This window comes from Anser anser (assembly GCF_964211835.1).
Source record: "Anser anser genome assembly, chromosome: 2".
NCBI classification, from domain to species: Eukaryota; Metazoa; Chordata; class Aves; order Anseriformes; family Anatidae; genus Anser; species Anser anser.
The window spans coordinates 75,050,619-75,075,715 of NC_139721.1; positions in this window are offsets into that span (position 1 = coordinate 75,050,619).

Here is a 25,097-nt window from a genome sequence, read left to right on the forward strand (position 1 = left end):
AATTCCTCTGGCTATCAAATGTCACTAAAAAGGAGAGCCTCTGCAAACTGTTTCACATTGAACTCAAAGCTCTTGTTGGGCTTGCCTGGAGGTAAATCATGTATTTTGCTATTTTCCTCTAATTCCTTATGCTGTTACTCTCACTGCCTTGTCCATGGGAACTCCAAAATTCTGTGTTCCTGCCTGGGTTCTGTTGCCTGAGATGAAAAGGATAAAATCCAGCTTGCATATTCCTGGACTGGTTCTTTGCCTCCTCATCAAGCTAGCAGGCCCCACCGAACACATAGGAACTATGAAGGGCCTACTGAGAGAACACCCCAGAGATGTGGACACCAGTGCTGGAGACTGGTGGGTCCTCTCCCCAGTTACAGGCTGGGGGACAAAATCACTACAGTGGAACTCACAACGCTGTTGCAGAATAGGCTGAAATATTACTTATTTAGTGTTCAAACGAAACCCTTAACACTAGCTTCACCCATTTACCACCTTTTTCATAGGATGTGATCTGTTGGTTGTTGAAGACAGTCCTGTTTACCTGCTGCTTTCTAGACTGAGAATGTACTGTTTAAAATGCAAAATCCCACACATTTAAATTTACATCTAGTTTCCTTCTCCCTTTATCTAAATTAATTCTTTTTTTGGATGATTTATTTTTTGGAATAAGTTTATCCGTACACACTGAAATGTTATCAAAGTACATCATGTGTATTTGTATTAATGGGATGGTTTACTGGTAGGATTTTTGTTCAGTGCCAGAGCTCTCTATCTCCAGCGATTATTTCTGTCATCACATGCTCTACTTATTTATTTTTTGGCTGACCTTTTGTAGGCATTGTCTTTCATAAATAAGCATCAGTCAGGAAAAATCATGACTTGCAAATTGCATGCTCTTTTGGTAGTTAGAAGCCATCAACTGTTGATGATGAGTACAGAGAAAACATAAATCAAAGGATGGCCTTGTGAGTAAAGCTTTTGTACAGGACTCAGAAAATCTGTTTTAATTTGTGGTTCTGCCACACACTCCTTATGTGGCTTCTGAAGAATCATGTAGGTTCAGAATCCAAGCTGGATAAACATAATAATTCTTGTACTTTGTATTTACCTTGCTATTACATTACAACCTTTTCAGAAAATGCTGTAACTTTTACTACATTTACACAATGTCTACAACAATGACATGCAGTCTCCTTTGTGTCCAGAAGATAATACAGTAACACAAAGAATGATGTTAAAAGCAACAAATCAACCCCATTTTTGCATATGTTCAATGGAAAATGACACGTGAGCCTGATGTGATTTATCCTAGAGGCATGACATTAATGCATTTTAGAGTCATATACACCAGCCATTTTTGCTTTCCTGTCATTTATCCAGAGTATGGATTTAAGGATCAGAGAAAAACAGTGAAGAAAAGTTTTTTTTTCATCTTAATCAATCACGCATAAATATTGGTGAAATAGATTTTTGTGTGAACTGGCAACAATTTCTTAAACCTTTGTCAAGAATGAAGTAGGGTCCAGTAAACCAGGACAATGCTGTACACCTATGGAATGAGTGGAAGGCTGAAACAAATCTGCAGTGCACCTGTACAGAGAGATTGACTGCAAAGTTTATATGCATTTCATTAAAAACACATCTGTTGTCAGAAAACCATGCTGCAAGTATTATCAGGCTCAGTAAAAATTATATGGAATTCCTCAAGAAAAGAGGGAATGTAGTATGTACTTAGACTAATTTAATCTAAACCTTCAGAATGAAACTGAAGCAGATTATCTCCTATAACAACAGGCTGTCCTCAAAATAGACACATAGCCTATTCTGGGTAAAAAATCTCCTATATTGTATTGAGAGTTTTTAAAAATCTTTGGCAAGTTTTCCTTAGCCTCTCATTCAACATTCCTTTTTCCTTGATGAACATTAATAAAGTTGCCTTTGTGTTGCTAAGAATACATGGTTTTACACCCAAAATGTGATTTCTGACTTCCTGTGGGAAGCTCTCCAAACTCAACAGGAAATTAAAAAACAAATCATATCATTTTAAAGTTACTTCAAAATACTTGGCTGGTCACATCCTCTGCAGCCAGCAGCTGTCAAGAGCTAACTTCCAGAAAAATAATAAAAAGACTGGACAATTACACTAGCCTGTGCTTGGACAGAATATTCTTTCCTGACCCCTGAAGGTGAACAGTTAATGTCTGACATGAAATAACATCCCTGTGTCCTTTGCTTGCATATTTACAAATACTGGTAACAATCACTGGGGTTTAGGCCAGTTTCTCCAGAAGTGAGAATTCATGCTGTTCTCTCTGAATCTAAAGAAGTCCCTACGGCTGTTTGTTTAGCAGATCATTCAAAGCACTTCACTGGAGATATATATTAAATATACAGGCTGAGAGTTGGGAAGTTTCACACATAAATCAATTCTGACAAGAGCGTACCAAAACCAAATGCTCAGGTTGGTTTAATATTCCACTCTGACAGCCCATGTGGAGAGCTAACAATCACTTGTCTGGCTCAGACTATTTGAAAACGTCAAATAATTTTCAAAATCTGGCACCACTTAGTGCAACTGCAGTTGTTGGCAAGGCAGGACTTGAGTCCTGGTAGTTCCTGAAGGAGATTCTGCACAAAAAGTCGTGGTAGAATGAAGACTGAAGCACTTATAAGTATCATTTAAAACTTCCAGATCTTACAGTGTTGTAAAGAAGACCTCAGGCTGTAAACCTTGAAAATCATTACAAGAGCTGTCACAAACTCTTTTTATAGACTTGTTGAGAGTTCATGTTCTAGAAAAATCATTTGCCTCATGTGAGATTTTACTTTTTTAAGTTCTTTGCATTTTTTAGATTTATTTATTTACTTATTATTTCCACTGAAGGAGACAGTAACAGAAAAGTAAAGGAAGGATGTACATGGTGTGTATTGCTTTGTCAAATTATGTTTGTAGCATTGGAGTTATGTGTAACTGAGGACCTCCAGAGGAGAAATCCTGTTTGAGTTTCTGGCATCTATAGAAGGAGCCAGACAGGAAACTAAGAAAGAGGGGTAAAGCACAAGGATTTAAAGGGCAGCTTGAACTTCAAAAGCAGATAGTCGCATTGGATGGAGCTGAAACAGTCCCATCATCATCAAAAAAAAAAACAAAAAACAAACAACAACCAACAAAAACACCTATTGAATTGTCATAAGGATTCGTTGTTGCACAGTCTCTTTTTTTCATTTGCCATGTGGTCTTTGAGATTGAGAGATAAGTTTGCAATTAAGCTGCAGAAGTAAAGTCAATATTAAGATTATTAATAGGTGTTACAGTTTGACATGAGCTTTCTATGCCTATCTGAAACGTCTATCTTCCTATCTTTAGATATTTCACAATTTCAGAAGAGTTCATTCTACTTTTACTCTGTATTTTTCTCCATTTCTTCCTTCATTATTTTAGTGTTTCCTGTATTATTTATTACAGCGCTTCTGCTTCTTTCTGATAAGCTGCTTTCATACATGGTCTTCATTTTCCAATCCCATCTATCCTTCTGGTCTGCCTTGGGCCCTGGCAACCTTGTGTGCTGTTCCAGGTCCTCATGGTGACTCAAAAGATGGATATGGTACTCGCCTCCCCCCTCCACCCCTCCTACTCACCCACCCCCAACTTATTCCATTGCCATAAATAATAATATTATGAAGTAGAGTGGCCAGTGTAAGGCACTCAGTCTCACTGTGGATTCTAGCAGATATGTCAGCCCCTCAGTTCATCTTGCATGTTTTTTCATCACTCATGTATCTCACTGTGTATGATGCTTGACTGGAACCTGCAAGAGGAGAGGCAGCAGAAATATCTGAGGCAGTCTGGAGGACAGAAATCCCCTTCAAGGCGATGCTCTCAGATATAACCTGTTTTTCCCAAACCTAGAAAGGTTGCCATCAAGCTGAAGGGTGATGGCTAAGCTGAGAGATGTTCATTTGAACTGGTGCACTTCATTGTACTAGTTACTGCTATTACTTTGAGCCTGTCTAAATTAATCTTTATGAAATGAACATTCAATAAAGTTGAAATTGCTTTAATCAAATTTGTGGGAGGGAAAATGTATCTGAGATCATTTCACAGCTGCATGACTGGACTCTTCCTCCCCACTTCCCTGGCAACTTCATCTCCAGCTCCAAACAATTTAGTTCATAATGATAATATTGTGCAATGTTTCAACAGTTCTAGTTTTTAATAAAACACATTTCAAAACATTAATGTGCTGCTGGCAAAACAACTGATTCCCTTCAGGCTGCTCTACCTATAGGTCCTAGAGGCCTTGAAGGTCTCTCAAAGACCAGGTGCAACAATACCATCCAGCACTGTGCTTACAGCACATTCGTTTGAAGAATGGATTAGTTAAATATACAACATAAGTTTGATTTTGTTTTAAGCTCTGCTATGTGTTTTCTTTGCTTTCAGGAGTGCTCTATGTGTTTTCTTTGCTTTCAGAAGTGCTCTATCTTTTCAAAATATAACATACAAGTCAGAAATATAAAGAAAAATAAAATGGGATGCATATGATGAAAATGAAACTAAACAGTTAAGCCAATTTATTATATAGGTTGTTAACAGTGGAGAGTAGGGGAAAAATGTTTATTTCAGACAAATTGTTCATCTCAATAAAAAAAAATATTGTATTCCAGGATGTAAGATTTTTTCCTATATGGTTGTTTATAAAGCAGAAGACAGACTTTTTTTTTTTTTTTTTTTTTTTTTTAAGAACCCTGTGTGTACATGAAGAAATGAAGAGTAGTGAACTATGGAGTTTACTTGTATTGGATCCCTTTCTGCCACTTTATTTTCCCTCTTTAGGAAGTTAAGTATTCTGCCTTCTTAGATATTAGACAAAACCAGATTTTTTTTTTTTATTATTTCCCTTTGTCTCATTAAAAAACATGCAGTTCTTATGAAAGTTCACTGTAAGCTCATTACTGAGATAACCTCAAAGCGGTAGATGATTTGTACTACTTTTTTGTACATGGCAAGGGCATACAGATCTTTCACTTGACTACTCTACAGATAATCCAAATATCAGTAGATCCTATTCACATGATATATAATAGAAAGAGTTATAAAAAACAAATGTAAATAAACGACTACTGCAGGTACAAATCAACTCATTTAAAATTCTTGCTAATCGTGTGCATTTCAGTTTACTCATTTATTATAAGGCACAGTCCAATTTTCCAGTTCTGATGGCCTGATTGATTGTGAGGTTTAAATTCTTCAGACCCTCAGACAAGTTATAGAAATCTGCAATTTTAACTTTGTCCATTGCACTACTGAATCATCAAAACACTAATGCACTATTTCTATAACCATTGTATTGCTCTTTCTTGTGTATTATTAGACTTAATGTCAAACTGCAAACAGTTTTGCCTCATCTGCTAGATTTCTGAATGTGCTCGTGTCAGAATAATTGCCAGTTGCCAGCCATGGCAATATTCATTGACATTGGCAAGATAGAAAGTCTTCCATTTGTTGTAAACTGCAGAGACGTACATGGCAAAAGATCAAATGAGAGCAGCTTAATAAAGCAGATGGGAATTTGTAGTCAAGTCCAAACAAGCAATGGTTATATTGGCTGAGTGTCTGTATCAGGGACTTGCAGAAGATTCAGGCATTTGGCATCATGCAGAGACGTGGGGCTTTCAGCCAGCAGTTCAGGTTGTTGTTCCAGCTTCCTGTCCACTGGTACATGATTCATTCATTCAGCTCTGATTTGTCCCACAGGTCTTCCTTCCCAAAAGGTCCTCCTGCTTTGCCTCCACTTTTTATAGCTCATCATCTTCTCAAGAGCTGTTTTTTATTCTCAGTGAAAGAAAAAGTTTTATAACTTCATTTTTATGTTTGAATGGACTTTTGCTGACCTGGAATTTGAGTGAAAAATCTGTGAAACTGCTGCCACAGCTTAGTGCAACTTGCTGAAGCTTTGACAAGTCCTCCACTGCCCAACCCCAAGGCACTAAAAATGCAGTGACCTTTAATTTCCTTATAATGTTTGACGTTTTAAACATTTTGTTTGTAGGTAGACAATTAGCAAGCAATGACCTAGAAAGTAATTCCATACAAGACAGTCAGGTAGAAAAAGACTTTTTTATTGATGCGTGGAATCAATTAAAATGAACTATTGACAGAAAAAGGTTTCTTCCTAGGCATTTTCGGTAACGGTGTCCTCCTGGTGGCTACTGATGATATTACAACTTTTGGAGCCCAACATTGAAAGTCTTCTTACAGGACCTGAGTTCTGAAACGGTTATAGATAAATTGCAGGCTTGCTTTAGATGTAGAAGAAAAGATATGATAAATACACGATCTGTTAAAAATACCTTAATTAACATCTATACATTTGCCATATGTCTCTGTGTCACGGGAAAACTTAGATTCAAGTAAAAAAAAATCCACATATAAGTAAGTATTTAATATAACTTTTGCGAATTTATGCATATGTAGATGCACATTTGATATATTCAACATTTAAGATCCATTTTTCTTTTTTAAGCCAGTCAAACTGGACCAGTTCAAACAAGCTAAGGATTTTCTACTTACTGCATCGTATTCAGATTAAATTAAAGTTTCTGACAGCTTCCAAAATGCCGCCATCCAAATCGGAGTATGGTCTGTAGTCCTCTGGTCAATGTGGTGTCATTTATCTGTGTTTTAGCCTGTGTAGAAATGACTGTGACTGCAGTGAGAGAGGTGGGTACTGCAATGCCTGAAAATGAGGAGTTAGCTACCTTGAGGAATAGACTGGTGGCTAATTCCTGTTCTAATATGGGTGTTAGCAGAAGGCCTCATGTTGACACATGCACCTTAGGAATTCAGTAATGACATATCTTGCACCAGTAATGACTGGGGTAACACATTGTAGCAGTATTCAGACTAATAGATGTGGTATGACTTTATATTTTAGGTTGAATAAAAAGTAACAAATAGTTCTACCTTTTTTGATGCTCTAGTTCAGGATAAACCCTCATATTGAATTGCTTTTACAGGAGGGAAGATGTATTTTGACTTAATAATACATCAAATTTCATTTCCAATTTATGACGTTGTGGAAAATTTATTTATTGAGGAAAAATCCTTTTTTACTTTTTTACACACTTCCTACTTAGAACAGGATTTCTCTTAATGATCTTACAACATGAGCTAGCCTTGCTCTTTAAAACAGTTCTTGTGAGGACTGGGCTATTTTCAGATGAAAATGGTACTTGTATCGCATGTAACATATACTGTGTCATACCTTCATAAATTCAGTTTCATTGTAGGCCAAATGCTGTGGTGACTGTCATGACTGAACTTCCAGTTATCACAAGCCTGGCTGGCCTTGATGAACTCCTGCACATTTTCTAGTGCTACCCCATGAAGTACCCAAGGAAATCCTCTGCAGTCTTCTCCTATGACTAATGCATCTACATAGATGTACGCTATATTTTTCCTGCATGTATGCTATTTTTCCTTCAGGAAATTATAACTAGTTAGGAGAACAAGTTTCTTTAATAGGTGCAGAGAATTATTCCATCAGTGTGGAATTCTGCTGATATAGCCATTCCATCTTTTTTACCTTTGCCAGAAGAAATAACCATCATGGCAGCAGAGTCTGTCAAACTTATTACTGTTTGTCTTACAATGAACACAGGAATATATATATTTTTTCCACATAGGAATTGCTATTTCCAGAATCTGTGTTTTCCAGAGGTTCCCTAGATAGTACAAGTTTGTTTAATCAGCTCTTTAAGGATCACTGTTGTTATTTGCATTCAGAAGATGGTTACTGCAGTTGCTGGGAATAAACAACAGCGGTGCTGCTGTGTTTGCTCTTTTCTTCCTCTCTGTATTAGTCATAGAAAAGATGTGTTATCAGATATTGGAAGGTTGTAACTTTATTTTTCCTTGCTGCAAGGCAATGATAAAACTCCTCCAGACAGTAATTCTGGTAGGTCTCTAACTCACAGAAGCCATGCATTTTGTGAATTTCTCTCTCTTAGAATTTCACTAGAAATAACTGGGTAATGAATATGCAGAATGCAACTTAGATACTGGATTTATTTTTTATCCTTTTACTTTACCTTCTGATAGAGTGGGGAGCATCTTGAAAATTAATCTTTGCTGCCAGCATATAGCAGTCTTACATTCATTCATTATGACTTGGATTCCCCATCATCTGCTGGAAATAATTCTCCTGAGATGGTAAGACTTTGAAAAGAAATACTGGCCTACCATGAAGTACTTGTATTTATCTGCAGATAGCTCAGGTCCTCCTAACCCTATGTGGTGAATTTCTGGGTTAACATTACAGATCCTTCCCCTTCTTTTTTGGTGTGAGCTTTGTCTACGTGGGTTGTTTCTTCCTCTTGGGCAGTAGGCAACCCTTGGGAAAGGGGAAACAGCTGGCCTATCAGCACAGTGGCTCTTGCCCAAGAGACAGAGAAGTCCATGTGTTAGGTTGTTTGATCCCATTTCAGACAACCCTTTCTGGATCCTCAGATGGTTCAGGCGATGTTTCATGAGTTCGGGTCCTGCTGTTGCCAGACAGACCCTTCTGAGTTACTGAGGTCAACCCCTCTTCCCTCATTCGCCTCTGTAGCCAACAGTATGTGACTGCCCTGTATGAATAGCCAGTAAAGTAGAGCAGTCATAGGGAGCTGCTGAGCAGATCTGGTGTTCACAAATGTCATATACGTAAATCCTGGCTTTAGCTTTTGTGGGGAAGAGATGATTTTCATGTGCTTCTGTTTACTCTAACCACCAATTTGAAGTTATACTTCAACAAATAAAGATTAGAAGATGCAGGTCAAATCACTACAGCAAATCAACACAGGCCTTAAAAACTCACAGCAGTAGAATTTACTTAATACCGTAGAATTGCTGTTTTCCTCACAGATCTGGGGAAGTTAAATCTCTCTGAAAAGTGCTGTGTCTAAAAGATACATGAGCCGTATTTACAAAAGCTGTTTGAAAGCTCAGGAAATCTCAGGATCACGAGAAACAGTAAAAACCTACTTGTCAGTGCAAATCTCATCCGTTGCAACTTGTTTTTTCCTGTCAGCTTGGATGCAAAGGTGATCAGAAGGTATGCAAGCCCTCGCTTTCCCTAACAATATCACCTGCAGCCTTCTCCTGTCCTGTGCTGCATAGAGTTTGAATGACATGAAGTAATTATAGTAAGCTTTATCAGCAAAATTCAAACCCACTGGGCTTTTGAAGATCAAAAGACTGTCACAGATATGATCAGTTCCATTTATCATGTTATCACATTCTCCATTTTCACCTTGTACTTCTGAACGATTGCAAATTCTAGTCTTGATAGCTCCAGCTGCAGCATTTACGATTTTTATTTCATCCTTTTCAGTCCTTAGACCTTCAAATCTAACTAACTGCATTCCTTTTATCTGCTCAGTAATGACTCTGTGGTTGACATGTTGTTACAATAGAGTGAAGCTTGAAACCACCCCTGTGGGCTTGAAAGGTTGATCATTTCTATGGGGGTGTTGATGAATAAAAGTTGTGTCTGCAAAATGTGAAAGTGAAATCTCTTCCCACAAGTCCTTTTCTTATTTTTCATCCTCAGAACTGAATCGATAAACTTGTCAGCCCATCATGAATATTGAAATCATAAACAAACATAAATGAGACTCTATAATAAAGCATCCTGTTCTCCCCTCCCTGCACCCAATATTTTGATGCTGCTACATTACAGTCTGGCATTTCAATCACAACAGAGACGCACTGTTGATATGAAGGATGACCTAAATGGAATAAATGTAAATGAACACTTGCTTAGCCAGATATTAAATGTGCTCTGCATGGAACTGGTTCTTGGCCACGTGTGAGACAAATATAAATACCATTAATCAAATTTCGAGTAGATTTTCTCCCTTGCCTCTTTGTCCTTTCCTTCTTTTTAATAGCTAAAAAAGCAGGGATTTCAGATCAGGGGAAAGGTGGCAAAACTGGTGCCATTCGGTGATGCACTATAATGCTACAAAGTCATCAGGGGAACAGACCTTGAAAAAACTACATAGGCTGTTTTGGCGGCAACATGAAATACTATGTTTTTCTCAGTGAATTAACCACAGTAAGGGAAATGATGGTTGAATACTGCACCTGCAAAAGCCAAAAATGACACTTTCCTTGCACCTAGACAACACAGTTTAAACAAGCATACAATTTTCCTGCTGTGATACTGCTTCATAGTCTGTATGGCTGGTGCGTTGTTTTTCCAGATGAATTAAATCCATGCCGATGAAGGAATGGTCATTGACTAGAAGTTGCTTTTATTCACTTTGAAAATAGCCATGCCAGGTCCACAGACATGAGTAAGCTGTGGGTGTTAACAATACTTCCATGCACAGAGTTGAATTCCCAAATGGGGGAATTCCCTAATTCCCATTAGGGAATGTTGGTCATTTTTTTTGAACAAGGAAAGACAGGGAAAGACGTAAGCAACATCACCGCTGTGTTTTTTGGGAACCTGTTTGTAGGCTTATCACATGAGCACCGTCTCATGGTGCAGAGAAGGCTGCAGTCATGCAGGCTGTATTTCTTCACAGGCACTGTGGTGGGATCTCAGGTGATGCTGAGAGATTGTGCAGGGCTGCCCAGGCAGCCCTTTTTCCTAAAATGAGCAGCTCCAAAAAAGACCTTTACATTCATGTTTTCTGTCAGGTTTTCTCTCAGGCCAGTTGAGATCCTATATGGGATGATGTAAATCTCACCTCACCTCTCTTCTACCACCTGTGTGTGTCCTCTTCTGCACAGCCTGAAGGCTGTGGATCTTGGATCTTGGATCTTGGATCTGCAGAAGGCTCCCAACTGGATAGGTCTTTCCTACCATCTCCTCCTTTGATTCACTTGTCTGGACACATCCATCTCCCAAGCACAGCTGCTCCCAGGAATAACTACTCCAGTGTCCACCAGAGCCTTCTGCATAACAGCCCTAAGAAAGAAACCACTTGTGTACCTACAGGAACACAACCCAAAGCAACTGCAAGTGTAGACAATAATTCCATAACCCATCGGGGCTCACAGCGTCCATGTTCCTGCCTCAGCTTTAGAAAGTTACTTTGGAATTCAGAATTTAGAAAGACACAAGAACTCCTATCTGTCAGGCATGCGCTCTTGCTCTGAGACTTTAATAACTGTATGATCTCACGCTGGGTTTCATCTATGTCTCCCAGCCTCTGTGGTCTCTGAAGCCATTAGTATCTTGGAAGAGAGCATGGCCTACAGAAGTAAGTTTCATTTCCTTACAGAAAATAAAATGTTGACATGAACTGAAATTCAGAACTTGGGAAGTAGTTACTTAGGAACCAGGAAGCTAGATATTAAAATGTTGAGTTTGATATTCTATCTGTATCTCTTTTTGCTCTTTCAGTAGTGCTGCATGACAATAAATGTTACGTCTTCAATATTCTCAGCTAGTCAGGAAATATATGCTTTCCTCATTAGATTACTGACCTACAGATACGGTGTTTGGCATCTATCTTTCTCTGTTGTAAAGTTAGCTGTGGTACAGCTGCTATTAGCTCTTTGACACTCACACAGCAAAAAGTCTCATGACACCCTCATATTTTTACATGTGAATAAGCCAGCTATTTTTCAGCTAATTTAGCTAATTAAAAATCAAAAAAAGATTAAATAAGGAGAGCCCCTAGTGACATCAAATTTCTGCCCATGAAATACTGCTTCCTTAAGTCGAGTTTGAAACTGACTGCAAGCATTAGTGAGTGAACTTCATAGCAGCTAATTAATTGCTCCAGTGGAGGATAATAGGTGGAAGCAATCAGAGTTTTAAGTAAAACCAGTATGTTCTCTAGCATGGTAGACAAAGACAATATATTAAGAATGCAGCAATACTGCAAAGTCCATGAGCAAAAGATATTTTAGTTTGAAGACAGAAAATATTGGACAATCATAGAATCATAGAATCATTAGGGTTGGAAAAGACCTCCAAGGTCACCTGGTCCAACCATCACCCTACCACCAATGTCACCCACTAAACCATGCCCCTAAACAACACATCCAACCTTTCCTTGAACACCCCCAGGGACAGTGATGCCACCACTTCCCTGGGTGACCCATTCCAGTGGGTTGCCCATTGGACTGCTTTTTCTGAGAAGAAATGTCTACTAATTTCCAACCTAAACCTCCCCTAGAGCAACTTGAGTCCATTCCCTCTAGTCTTATCACTAGTTATCTGAGAGAAGAGGCTGACCCACAGCTCCCCACAACTTCTTTTCAGGTAGTGGTAGAGAGCAGTAATGTCTCCTGTGAGCCTTGTCTTCTCCAAATCAAGCCTACAGTTTCCAGTAACCAGTAGCTTTCAAAGAGCTTGTCAGATACTCTCCCAAGATTCCGACTTCTGAGGCAACATCTCTTGTAATCTCCTATTTTTACTTCCCATCAGTGTCATTCTGTTTGTCACAAATGGAATAAAAGCAAGAGCATCCTTGAAATCATATGGTGGTTCTTACCCTGACCTCTGCTAATGAAGCCCTAGTTGACTGTTTACAAGCAGTGAATTAACTTCTCCACTTAGAGTCGTATTAACTTAAAGTATACACAGATCAAATATACAAGTTCTCTTTGATTTGTTTATTACACCCAACAGTACAGAGCCTAATAGCATAGAAATGCTTCAACAGAAACTCTAGCGTTGTGAATTAAAAGAATGACTTGCAAGATTACAGCATTTCGTAGTGATCACAGCCAATTTCAACATCCCATGTGAGAAGACTGCAGCTGTAAACAACAGTATTGTGTAGGCATTTTTATCTTGGTCACCCTGCAGCCTTCTTTTATTAAGATATACTCCCAAGAAGTTGTACCACATGAGCAATGAGTAAACTATGTGTAGAGCATCTTAAAGGACTTCTCATATCAAAGAGCATACAGACAACAACAACAAAAAAGAAGTGGTCTTTAATCGTTAAAGCAACCAGTTACCACGCATGCAATTGAAACAAAAAGGTCCTATGATCTGCAATTTACCAGGCGGGAAGTAGTAGATAGGTCAAAGAGTTTTAAAGGCAGAGTAACTTATAAAAAATTTTCCTCTTAAATTCCTGCATAAAGAGTGTAAGATAGTATCAGACTCTCCCTCAAGAGTACTCACCCAAAATTAAATTAGTCAAATCAATCAAACCAAATTACTATTCTGCTGAAACACAAGGCTCAGAAGGAAAGTTCGTTTGAAGTTCCACCTCAGGTTGCTCCCCAGGCAGTTTACAGTGGAGTGTGCATAATGCAACATCACTTGGTAACTTGAGAAAATTGTTTTTGCTTTTAGGGAAGATATTTAGCAAAAATGTTTAAATCTTATGAATACTTTTTCTTCCTCTAAAATACTTGTCTTCGGTGATGTACGTGTGTGGTTTTAAACTGCATTGCATCTAAACAGAGACACATTAAGGAAAAATAATTACCCTCTTGGTTCTACAGGTGTTGCTTAATGGCCATGGGGATGAAAAATACCATCAGATGATCTTTGTACAATGAAATGAAATTCTGTGTAATAAAGCAGTTTTCACTGGGTAAAAAATAATATCAATAGGTCAGCCATTATGAAGAGATTTCCAAGTTTTGCAGTGCTAATACTTCAGTGGTTAAAATCTTCTTTTCTACTTTTATTTTCAAAATGAGTAGCAACATACACTAGGAAGGGTTCACTTGTCTCAGACTGGTTTCCTCTTGTTGCAGACAGCCTTGCTGCCTAATCTTTTTCATACACAGATAGAAACACCATTTTAAGACCAATTATTTTTATTTTTTTTTTCTGTTGCGGCTCTTAAAAAAGCTGTTCCAGAGCTCAGTCCTCAGGCAGAATTAAACTTCTTGATTCCAGCATACATTTACTCTTCAATGGACAACCATTTTTTCGTGTGCCAAAAAACATCGTTTAGCTTAAATAGTTTTCTATTTTCCCTTCCAGAGTTTGCTCTTCTGATGGTATGTTTATAGACAGTAATCATATCTCTTCTCACCCTTAAATACACCTCAAGTTTTGCAAAATACAGTAAATAATAAGCTAGGCTATTAAGAAGACTATATTGAATTCACAGATAATCCCAAGAATATATGAGACACCTGATTCTTTAAAACAGAAAATACTCAAAATTTGGACTATACAGAACTATACTTGCTCTTATATCATCACTTGCAAATCAAAGATTTGATATGATAAAATTATGTATGGACACTGTTCTGATGGTGAAGTGTAGGAAAATGTGATGTGCTTTACACAAATACATAGATTACTAGGACATCTCTTTTATTGAAAGAAGAAATGTTTGCAGATATCGTCAACTCTGCTTCCAGTATACACACCTGGATAAGTTCACTGGACAGAGAGGTCAGTGGATATAATGAGAAAAAGAAGCTCAGTTTTCCAGAGTTTACATTTTATTTTATTTTATTTTATTTTATTTTATTTTATTTTATTTTATTTTATTTTATTTTATTTTATTTTATTTTATTTTATTTTATTTTATTTTTTTCTGTTTGTCTTTTGTTAAGTCACTTATAGATTACTTTTCAAAGATGGTTATGAAAAATCACTCTATGACTATTTGCATGTGTAATTATCACCAGTATTTGTTGGCTATATACCTCTGTGACTGGCTAAATTGTGTGGTCTACATTTACGAATATATAATTTGTTTGAAAAGAATAGGCCAATTGGATACAAATTAGATACAAAAGTAAAAATATTTCCAGATGCTTCTCTTGACTTCAGTAGGCTTTGGATCCCACTTCAAGCATTTTTTGGTTTTCTGCATCTGATCTTTAATGTTTCCATGTGCAATTAAGAGAAGTAACAATTCTTGATCTTCCAGGATAACTTAAGATAATACTGTTAGTTTTATTTAACAAACATAATTAACTTAAATTTCAGCTTTAAAGTTCATGGCAGACAAGCAGATGAGACCAGAAAACAGAGCATTTGCATTTTACTGTATAGATTAGGTATTAAAAGTGCTAACTGGAGTGACTTTTTAAAAAGGTTGTTCTAAAAGTAACAGAGCTGTCAGCAGCTACATTATTCTCATTGCTTGGAATATTAAGCATTCCTGAATTGTTGCTTTCTCTGCTTTTCAATGGCAAATAAGGTAAATTTAGGTAAATTAGTACCAGACTCCATCAGAATGGAAAGGTTGAACATGTTTTTAAATATATATTTATTTGTAAGAAAATTACCCCGGTGTATAAATTGTGTTTTCTAAAGTTTCTGAAATTTGTGCTGTTGCTGGGCTGAATTTGATTAGTATCTATTATGAAAGTCAAACTTTTGAAGAAAGAAAAACCTTACTGAAAATCTAATCCAAATTATCGTGTAGTTCAGGTTATTTTGTCTTGTCTCTTACCCTGTTGTGGTAGGCTCTTTTGTAGTGATAGGCTGGAGTAAAAGGTGTTTTTATGAGATTAGCTTGCTGTTTGGAATCACCAAAACATATTTGTTTATTTTCTTTCAACCAAAGCACTAACAGCTGGTCAATGGGTTACCGTTCTCAAAGGGAAAGTAACTTTGTTTCTTTGGATTTGGTAATTGGGTTAAGCACTAACTAATTGCAGGCACTTTCCTCTCTGATTTAATAAGACAGGAAGTCTGAGCCATAGTGAGACATTTGAAAAGATACAGAGAGAATTCTAAAGCATTGGATGTCCCATTCCTACCCTTAGGCTCCTTAAGTCCATTGCCACTCTTCATTTCTCTTTTCCTGGACAGTGTCAGCAGCAGCTCTGGATGACAGGTCTCGGGTATTTTTCAATGAATCACAGAAGTTGTGTGGCTAGAGTAGACCTCTGGATGTGGCTTATTCAGTTTCTGACTCACAGCAAAGCTACTACAAATACAAGGCCAGGTTAGCCATATTTTTGTTCATATGAGTCTTGAAAACTTCCAAGGAGATTTTGCACACCCTTCAGGGAATAAACAATTCCTGTGCTGCTGCACCATCCTGGTGAAGGTTTCCTTCCCGTCCAACTTGAACCTCCCATGCTGGAGTTTCTGACTACCACAGCTGAGAAGAGTTTGGCACCATCATCTGTGTGACTGCCCTTCAAGTAATTGTAGACTACTGTAGATCACCTCCTAAACACCTTTTTTGCCAGCCTGAGTGGCTTACTGCAAATTGTTTTGTATCTTAGGTGAAGATCTGCAACAGGCATCCCTCCTGCTCTGGCTGTGGTGTGTTCCTGTAGAAAGCACCACAGGTGGCAACGTTGTCCCTGTTTTCTGTACTTAGATCTGTTCATATGGTTCCCCTAGATGATGTTCATGTGCACTTTGAAAAGGAATGTGTGCCATTTGCAGCCCACGTAAAATAAATTGTAAAAACTCCCTCTTGCTTTGTGGGATTGTGTACAATAGGACTGAGTCAATACCATAGGAATTTGTTGTTTTGAATTTTGAGCACTTGATTTCTCAGACTAAACGCTGTGTAAACTTTAACTATTTTTTTTCTTTTTTAATTTCTCAGATTTAAGAAATCTGCTTTTAGAATAGAAAGAAATGATATCTGCTACACTAATACACTCTGCACAATAAAATCATTCTTTTACAGTAAGTACAATATTATCAGTGTAAATGTTTTTGAAGTTTTCTTGCTTTTTGATCACTTATAAAATCAGATGCTTTCATATTGGTATATGCATATATGCAATAATTGCAAAAGTTTCAAAATGAGATATAAGGGAAATTAACTGGTAAAATGATTACAAGCAATGACTCATAAGACTGTTATAGACAGATATTTTTGTGCTTAAAAAAATAATGGCCCAGTGGGCCATGGATCCCGTGGCTTATAACTCTACTGTGCTCTTCTGATGCCTTTGGCTTTTTGCTATTATCTATTAATTTCACGTTTCTTTTCTACAGCATTCCTCATTATGGACCCAACTAGAACTGACAGAGTAAATCCTAGAGTGGGGTAATATAGAATAAAACAGAATAAAAATTTTGCATTCTTATTCTGGGATAGTGCGTATTTTCAGGGTATTTGAATATAAAAGCCTCTGAGGTTTAGGCCCCTGTTTGGAGCATTTCGTTCTATCTGCCTTAGTGTTCAGTTTTCCATTGAAAGTCAGTGCCTGAACTGAGTGGTATTTTGGATGCTTTTGCATTTCAATAGCAGCAGTGATGACAGAAGAAGCCTGCAGCAGTAGCGGACAGGAAATTGCAGTTAAAAGTATAACTGACATAAACTCTTATTTTATCACCAACTGAGCTTTGACCTGAATGGAGCCAAGGATACTGGTGCCTAAAAAGTAAGGAATTTCTTAATTATTAAGCCTGGTCTTTAGAATGATCTAATGGTCTTCAGAATGTGACTGTACCGAGTAATTTTAATGCATTCATCATTTTACATTTTCTGGTACTCATTCTAATATAATGTGGCAATAAAAATATACGTAACATATGAATTTTCTAAAGTGATTGAACTTTTAGCCAGCTCAAGAAGGCCTAAGGTGTTCAGCTCTATGTTTTCTGAGAATCAGGCTGGTGAAATAACATTAAACATGTATTTCTTAGCTCTAGAAACAAATCAACCTCAGTTTTGTGCATTAAATAGCGATGCTGCATTTCATGAAACAGTTTAAACTTGTCTGTGTTATTTGTAAAACAACCTTAAAGCTATGATGATTGACACTATGCAGCATTTTGTTTAACTCCTGTTTTTTAAACTTTTGTTTAACTTAATCTTCTCAGCTAGTTTTTAAGGACAGATAACTTACTATATAGTTTTAAGGAAAAAAAAAAAAAAACCCACAACCAAACACAAAACTTTGTAGAGCAAAGTTTTTGACAACAGTCTTGGAAATTAATGTCTTGTTATGCATACCCAAAAAAGCATGCAAATTGCAGGTCTGAATGGTGTTACTGTCTGAACTGGAGAGAGTTTAGGGCCACAACTATGTCCTGTAACATTAATATACCATATATATACCATATTGAGCTATGCATATGAAATGACTACTGTTCCTTCTTATGTACTAAATGAGTATATAAATGACAATAGGGTATATGAATTATTCAAATTAGTGAAAAATTATATAAATGGAAGCTAGAATGTCACTATACAGTCCTTTTCAAGAGGAGAGCTATATTTTATATTTGATGTTTGCTAGAATAAAGATTCCCAACTTTCCTCTAGTGCACATCTTCTTTTTCTCAATTAACACTTAATCGTGTGCATGACTGATCTAGTCTTGGGGAAGCCAGTGGAAATATCTTGGACTCTGATACACAAAACCAAAAGCAAATACCTGTGTGTTTTTGCATCAATATTCATGCCATTCCATAGAATCCTTTCTCTATTTCCAGGCCCATTACTAATTCCAGTTATTGCTTCTCTTGCCTACACTCATCTCTGGTTGTGCTCTTTGCTTTTCCACTCTGCTGATTCCTCATAACTTTTAAGATAAAGGTCAAGAGATCTAGACTATTTTCTACTGTATCTCAAAAGCATGAGCCTCTTCTAATATTCCAATTTTCTGTGCTTCCTCCATATTTTTCAGTCCATTGATTATAATGTCACTTTCAGAAATTTCCAAATGAAAAAAAAAAAACCGTTTTCTGAGATGTACATGGTTCAGTCAGGGTCTTCAGCAGTTCAGTGTAAGAAAGTCATCTGCATAATGTCATAATGTGGTATGCAAGACCATTATATAAGCATGACCTCCATGATTTAAAGGAGCACAAGCTATCTTTTATGATAAAAAACAGAGGACTACTGTGCTGGAACACTGAAGACTCTATCTTAATAATCAAAACTAATAAAAATTTTACTTTTACAGATAAAATAGTATTAGATGTTCGTTAAAATTTCTGGTGTGTTTCTTTTCAATGTTTCAGTATCAGTAATTCTGTATAATATGTTATAATTCTGTATAATATGTTATCTGACTTTGGGTTTTATTGGCAAGCTCATAGTATGCTAATGCCTCTTGATAAATATCTGTTTTCTTGGTTACCTTTCTGTTTTTATCCCTCAATTTTGTTATGCTTTCCTAATTCTTAGATCTTCTGAATTGTGTTGCATGTACTAACAGCAAATATAAACAAGAGCTAAAAGCCTCACTGAATCTATGGACAAATAAGAACATAGTCTGTCACGTCTGCCCATTTCCAGTATGAATATGTCCATAAGTAAATACTCAGTTTTGAGGGTAAGCTGTATTCTGAACAAAATAGGAAAAATCACTTTGACGGGAAATAATTTCCATAATTTATGAGTCTTGATACCTAAAGATGAAATTGCAGCCCATCCAAATATGTATCTCTATGACAGTGAAAAGGAATTATATTAAACAGGCAGACACAATTGGTTGTGGATGTCATGGGAGATCGTGTCAAAAATCTTGCTAAAGTAAAGAAAAAAACAATATCCACAGTTCTTTCTTTGTTCATTGAACCAGTCATCTCATCATAGAAGGGTGTTTGGTCAGGCATTTCTTCTTTGTAAATCCATGCTGAGTAATCTCAATTATTATCTTATCCTTAATATGGTTGGAAATGTCTTCCAGAAGGATTTTATCTATCACTATTCAAAGGAGCATGGTGATGTTGACTGGGCTGTAGTTTTCTGGATCTTCCTTCTCCTTCTTGAAGAAAGGAGTGACATTTATTTATTTACTTATTTGTTTTATTTACTTATTTATTTGTTTATTTTCAGCCTTCAGGAACCATTCTCCATTACCATGACCTGTCAAAGATAGTTGTGAGTGGCCCTGCAATGACATCAGCCAGCTCCCTCATCACTCAAGGATGCATCCCATCAGGTCTCATTGACTTGTGCACATCCATTTCACTTAAATGTTTCTTCAACTGTTCATCCTCTGCTGAGGGTTAATCTACATTTCCTCAGACTTTCCCATTGATCTGGAGGGTTCTGGGATTCCTGAGGGTGAATCTTGCCAGAACAAAAAGAGGTGAATAAGACATTCAGTACCTCAGCATTTTTCGTGTCCCCTTTCACCAAATTTCACCATTCGTCACTGAGACATTCTTAGCATTCCTTAGTTTTCCCTTTCCTACTGATATTTCTGTGGAAGCCTTCCCTATCTGTCTCAAGTTTGAGTTCCATGTGTTTCTCTTCCACAAAGGGCAACTCCCCCTCCTCAGTGTGTCTACATCCTTCTTAAGGGGCATGTATAAAACTACCTTACATTTCTTCTCAAAAGTTCGATATTAGTGAGCCAGTCCAAAGGACATCCACGACACACCAGACTTAATAAGGCAAGGACAGCACAACTGTACCTGTTGTACAGAGTTTGAATATGTTGCTGTCTTTGGAATGAAAGCAGCTATATGCTTGCCCAGCTTTTTCATGCCAGTTTCCTATCTGGTGTTATGAAGACTGAGTAACATCTAAGTGTTGTCTCTATATTCACAGTAGGCTACCAAGTCTTTGATAAAGAACAGTCAATATAATGCATTTTTTTTTTAGAATTTGTATCACAAAGAACAAAAAAAGCCATGGTCCCAGAAAAATGACTTTGTATCAGGAGTTGATTACAAAGACAAATTCATTGCAGTTACTTTGTTTTTCTTGTCTGTCATTCCTTTTATTAGCCTTTCCTATCCAAATTTAGATCTGTACAACATAACTGTGTAATATTATCATGTATGAACTCCCACAAAAAGTTTCTTTTAATTCAATACTTGAATTATTTATACATACTTGTATGAAAATATGTTTTTCAGTCTTGAATGAAAGAAACTTGCATCTTCTTTCCAGCATTTGAATCAGGTATGACCCACACAGAACAAAAAGAATCTCCAAACAGCTGTGAATGAACACAAAATAAACTGTCTACCCCGTTTGCTTTAAACATGCTTTTAGCCTTAATCTTTTTGCTCTAACTAAGAAATGCATCAGAAATATATATCACATTGATACCCTGTGTAATGAGCCATGTAGTAGGGTATATTCTGTAAAAAAGACTGCCATCCATGCTCTATCATGTAATGTGAAAAATGTTACATATATTAAAGAACAATGTCTCTATGTCTGTTGTTTTGCAAGAGGAGCCACAAACCCTTTTAATTATTTTATACTATTATGCACTTTGCTAAGGAAACACTATTTCTACAGGTATAATAACAGTTTGTAAGACTAGGAATGCTATAGAAGCATTCTAATTTTAAAAGACAGTGATAATGACTTCTCAAACAGGGTGAATTGTCAGTGTCTAATTTAGGATGAGTTAGTTCAGTATACAGTACTTATGGCCAGAAACAAATCATAACATTAGTTTAATGTGACATAAGAAAGCAGAATAATATGAAGGAGTTAATGTAGAAAACAGTAGTGAAAAATGCAGTTTAAAAGCCAAGAAGAATGGTTTGCATGATACAGTAATTATTTCCCATACCTGTATAGTTCATATAAAGATTAACAAGTAAAAACTTGTTAATGTGCTGTTCACAAGCAGAAGTGATGATTTCTTCCAATGATCTGAAATGATGAAGCCTAAATTCCTGAAAAAGGACTACATCAGAGATGTGTTCCATGTATTATTAATTGTTTGTAATTATAAAACAAAACAAAACAAAACAAACAAACAAAAAGTTTTTATTACCCACTCTACTTAATTTTCTTGGAAATAATAATAATAAAAAAATCTTTCTATCTCTAATTTACTTTCTATGACTATCTTTAGCTAGAATACGTTTCCCAAGTAAAGCTTGTTGTTAAAAGTGTAAGGCATTTCTCAGCATAATAAAGGACTTCTGGAAGCCTCCCACTGGCTGTTTGGAAAGTCAAATTTCAGGAGTCTATTTTTATTCATTAATTCTTAGAAAAGTCTGGTGTTCAGGATTATTCCTGGTTAAAACATGAACGTTGGCTTTGGAGCAATTTTCAATGAAATAATTGATCTCTCTTCTCTAGTGATATGGTGATATTTCTTCTAAGCTTCGGTATTAATCTCACTAATATTTTTTCACTTCAGTATTCTATAAATTTTATAGCTCTAATTTGAGGAATTTATCATTTATAGTAAAGTTGGTATTTATATCTATTTTTGGTTGTTCTGGTGTTTACCATAACAGAACCTGGACATGGTTTAGTGGGTGACATTGGTAGTAGGGTGATGGTTGGACCAGATGATCTTGGAGGTCTTTTCCAAGCTTAATGATTCTATGATTCTACGAAACTTCTTTTCAATCACTTGTAACTTTGTCTGGTTTCAACCAGCTGGCAGAATTTTATGTATTTCTGAACATCTCAATATATTGTGAAAAATCTGAACAAAAACAGTTTACCCATTTCTAAAATTGAGACTAGGACAGAAATAATATTTTTCTGTCCATACTTACAAATACTGACGGTCTTTTAAAGTCTTGTTCCTGTACATATGTTAGGAAGAAGCATTTGAAATCTGCACGTAATTGCTAAATGGAAGATAATATATCTTGTTTTCCAAAACTCTGTTTTTTATTTCCTCATTAGCTGTTTCTTAGGTTTTAGAAGGTAGCAAGTCTCAAGTGTGTTACTGAAAATTTACTTCTCGTATAAAAAGTGACTATGCTGCATATAAAGGGAAGTGAACATTCTCCAGCTTTTCCATAATGGGCCATCAAGACCTAGTGGAATCTCACTGTCCTATGCTCACAGTGTTTCTTGTCTCTTGGAGAATGTCCCACTCTTGCAATTTCTTTTGCCCTTGTATAGTAAGTAGGGAGCAATCATCCCTCTTCAGTAATGAAATTTAATTATCAAGCTACAAGGAATAATAATGTAGGGAGTATGACTCTGTTATCCTGTGAATATAACAAGGCAAGAAGAAAAGAAGCCAGAGCGGGAATTGGGACTGATTTGGCAATGAAACAGGAATTCAGATTCAGGAAACAAATATCTGCTTCTATTGTGCATCACTGCACACACAACACACTTCTTGCAGCATGTGACAAACTAGCAGCTGAACTGCAAAGCAGCTGTTTTATTTTCAGCTTTCCCTTACATCTTCTGGGATATTTTAAACACTTGTAAGCAAATAAATAAAAATGTCCACAGGGCCACTAAAGCCTCCTTCTGATCTGTCCTCCTGGGACTCTCTGCCAGGAAGTGAGTCTAGTTAAGTTATCTTCACAGCAAGTTGTAAAGTGTGCCCATGTCGCAGATATCTCTGGAGACTGGATATGGGCAACGGCTGAATTTATTGCATCTCTCCACAGACTTAAGATGCTCTTTTCTTCCAGAGATATTTCTTCTGGAGGACCTTTGGCTTGGCTGACCTCCAAACCAAGCCATTATAACAATAGATATTGAGACAATGAATCAATTGTAGCAATTCTGGCAGAGCTGTTCCATCTTCATAACTGAAACTAAAGAGTCATGGAGTTTCAGACTCCATGGGATGTTCAGAAGCAATGGCATGGGAATGGGGATAATAGCTTATTTTTGCAGCTGTTCAGATCTCTTGTTTTAGAGCTGCTTCTTTCTGGGGTTGCCATGATCTTTGTGGGGAAGGAGAATACAGATCCTATGGCAGTGCCTGAATCCTGTTCTACCATCAGAAACCTTGAGAGCTGGAGTACCTTCCTGATCAATTAGGTTAACAAGGCAGTCCTGTTCTGGATCCAGTATGTGCTAGGTGTATTTTGTTTTGCTGAAAACTAACTCAGTTTTGGGATAGTCTAGTCCATTTTATTTGTGCTAAAACCAGAGGTGGCCTATGCTTTTCTGTAATGAACAAAGAGAGCTTTCTAAAGAATATTTTTTTTTTTTTTTTTTTTTTATGGTGTAAAAGCAGTACATTTATCTGTTGTTCTGAAGTGGTTTCTGCCACTCCCTCTGACCATGGGAGTGGGAGGAATGGAATTAGAGGTTTATTGTTTCCATCATTTGTAGATGAATGCATTAGGGGAGAGAAAAGAAATCTGTTGTCCAGCTTATTGCTCACTAATAGCTACAAGTTAGAGGTTCCAAGACCCCACTGGTATATGAAAACTCTTTTTTTTTCTGAGAAGGATGAATTCTGAAAGATGCTACCGTGACCCTGAGTAGCAAGCGTGTGTCACAATCAGCAGTCACAAAGGTGACATCTAAAAGTTCTGTCCTGATTGCTGGTTGTCCCTGACACATTCCCTCCAGTGGGTACTAATTTTTTGGATCAAAACCCTCTTTCTGTGATGGGAACACTAACCAAGGCTGTAGTTATAACCAAATCCAGTCTGATGACTGAGGTGTGAGGTCTTGGAAAATATCCTTGGCAAAGACCCACTGTTCCCTCAGATCTTGGAGCACATGCATAATATTGGCATCCATCAAGCCAGTGGAGAAGAATGAAACACAGTGATGGGCCTTTGCTGATTTTTTTCTGATTCTCAGGTAGCAGCATGTAAGCAGAAGCAGTGGCATCAGGAGGCACCGCAGCAGCAGTAACAGACTGGGTGTTTTTGCAATGAATACTAAACAGGGGTTACTGGCATTGCCACTGAGCTTACCCTGAGTCAGTGCTGCAGTATCAATTACCTTGTCATGTAAAAACGTTGGAGCCGAAAACACACAGGCACATACGCTGCTCTTTAAAAATCTCATTTACTAAACCCAATTATACAGTAAAAGATAATAGGATTGCTGAGACTGCAGTAGCAAAATGTAGTAAATGGCAACTCAAAAATCAGCGCTTTCTCTCTATCAAAAGCAAAGGAACTTGTTGGGGATTAATTAGTGGTAGTCTGGAGCAGTGTCCTTAACTTGGGGTCACAGTACTGGAGCAATTCCTGTCTTTTTGTTCTTCCTTTATTCCTATTCTTAGAGAGGATTATGATGGCCTTTTATATCTTTTTGTAATCTTTGGCTTTTCACCATATACATGATGTTGGATATTTATTTTGTTTCACCTCTGCTATGTCCTGAAATCACTTATACCCCATTCTCAGAGTTGTATTTATTTAATAAATGGTAATTGAGCATGTGGTGGCAGGTGCATTTAAAAAGTTTCCTTTGGCATCTTCTGAACTAAATGTCTGTGGCATGGTGACTTGTGATGGAAGTTTATGGGACGTGATAAGCCACTTGTTAAGAGGATGTCAAAGAGCTGCAGAGTGTCCAGCCAAAGACTTCCA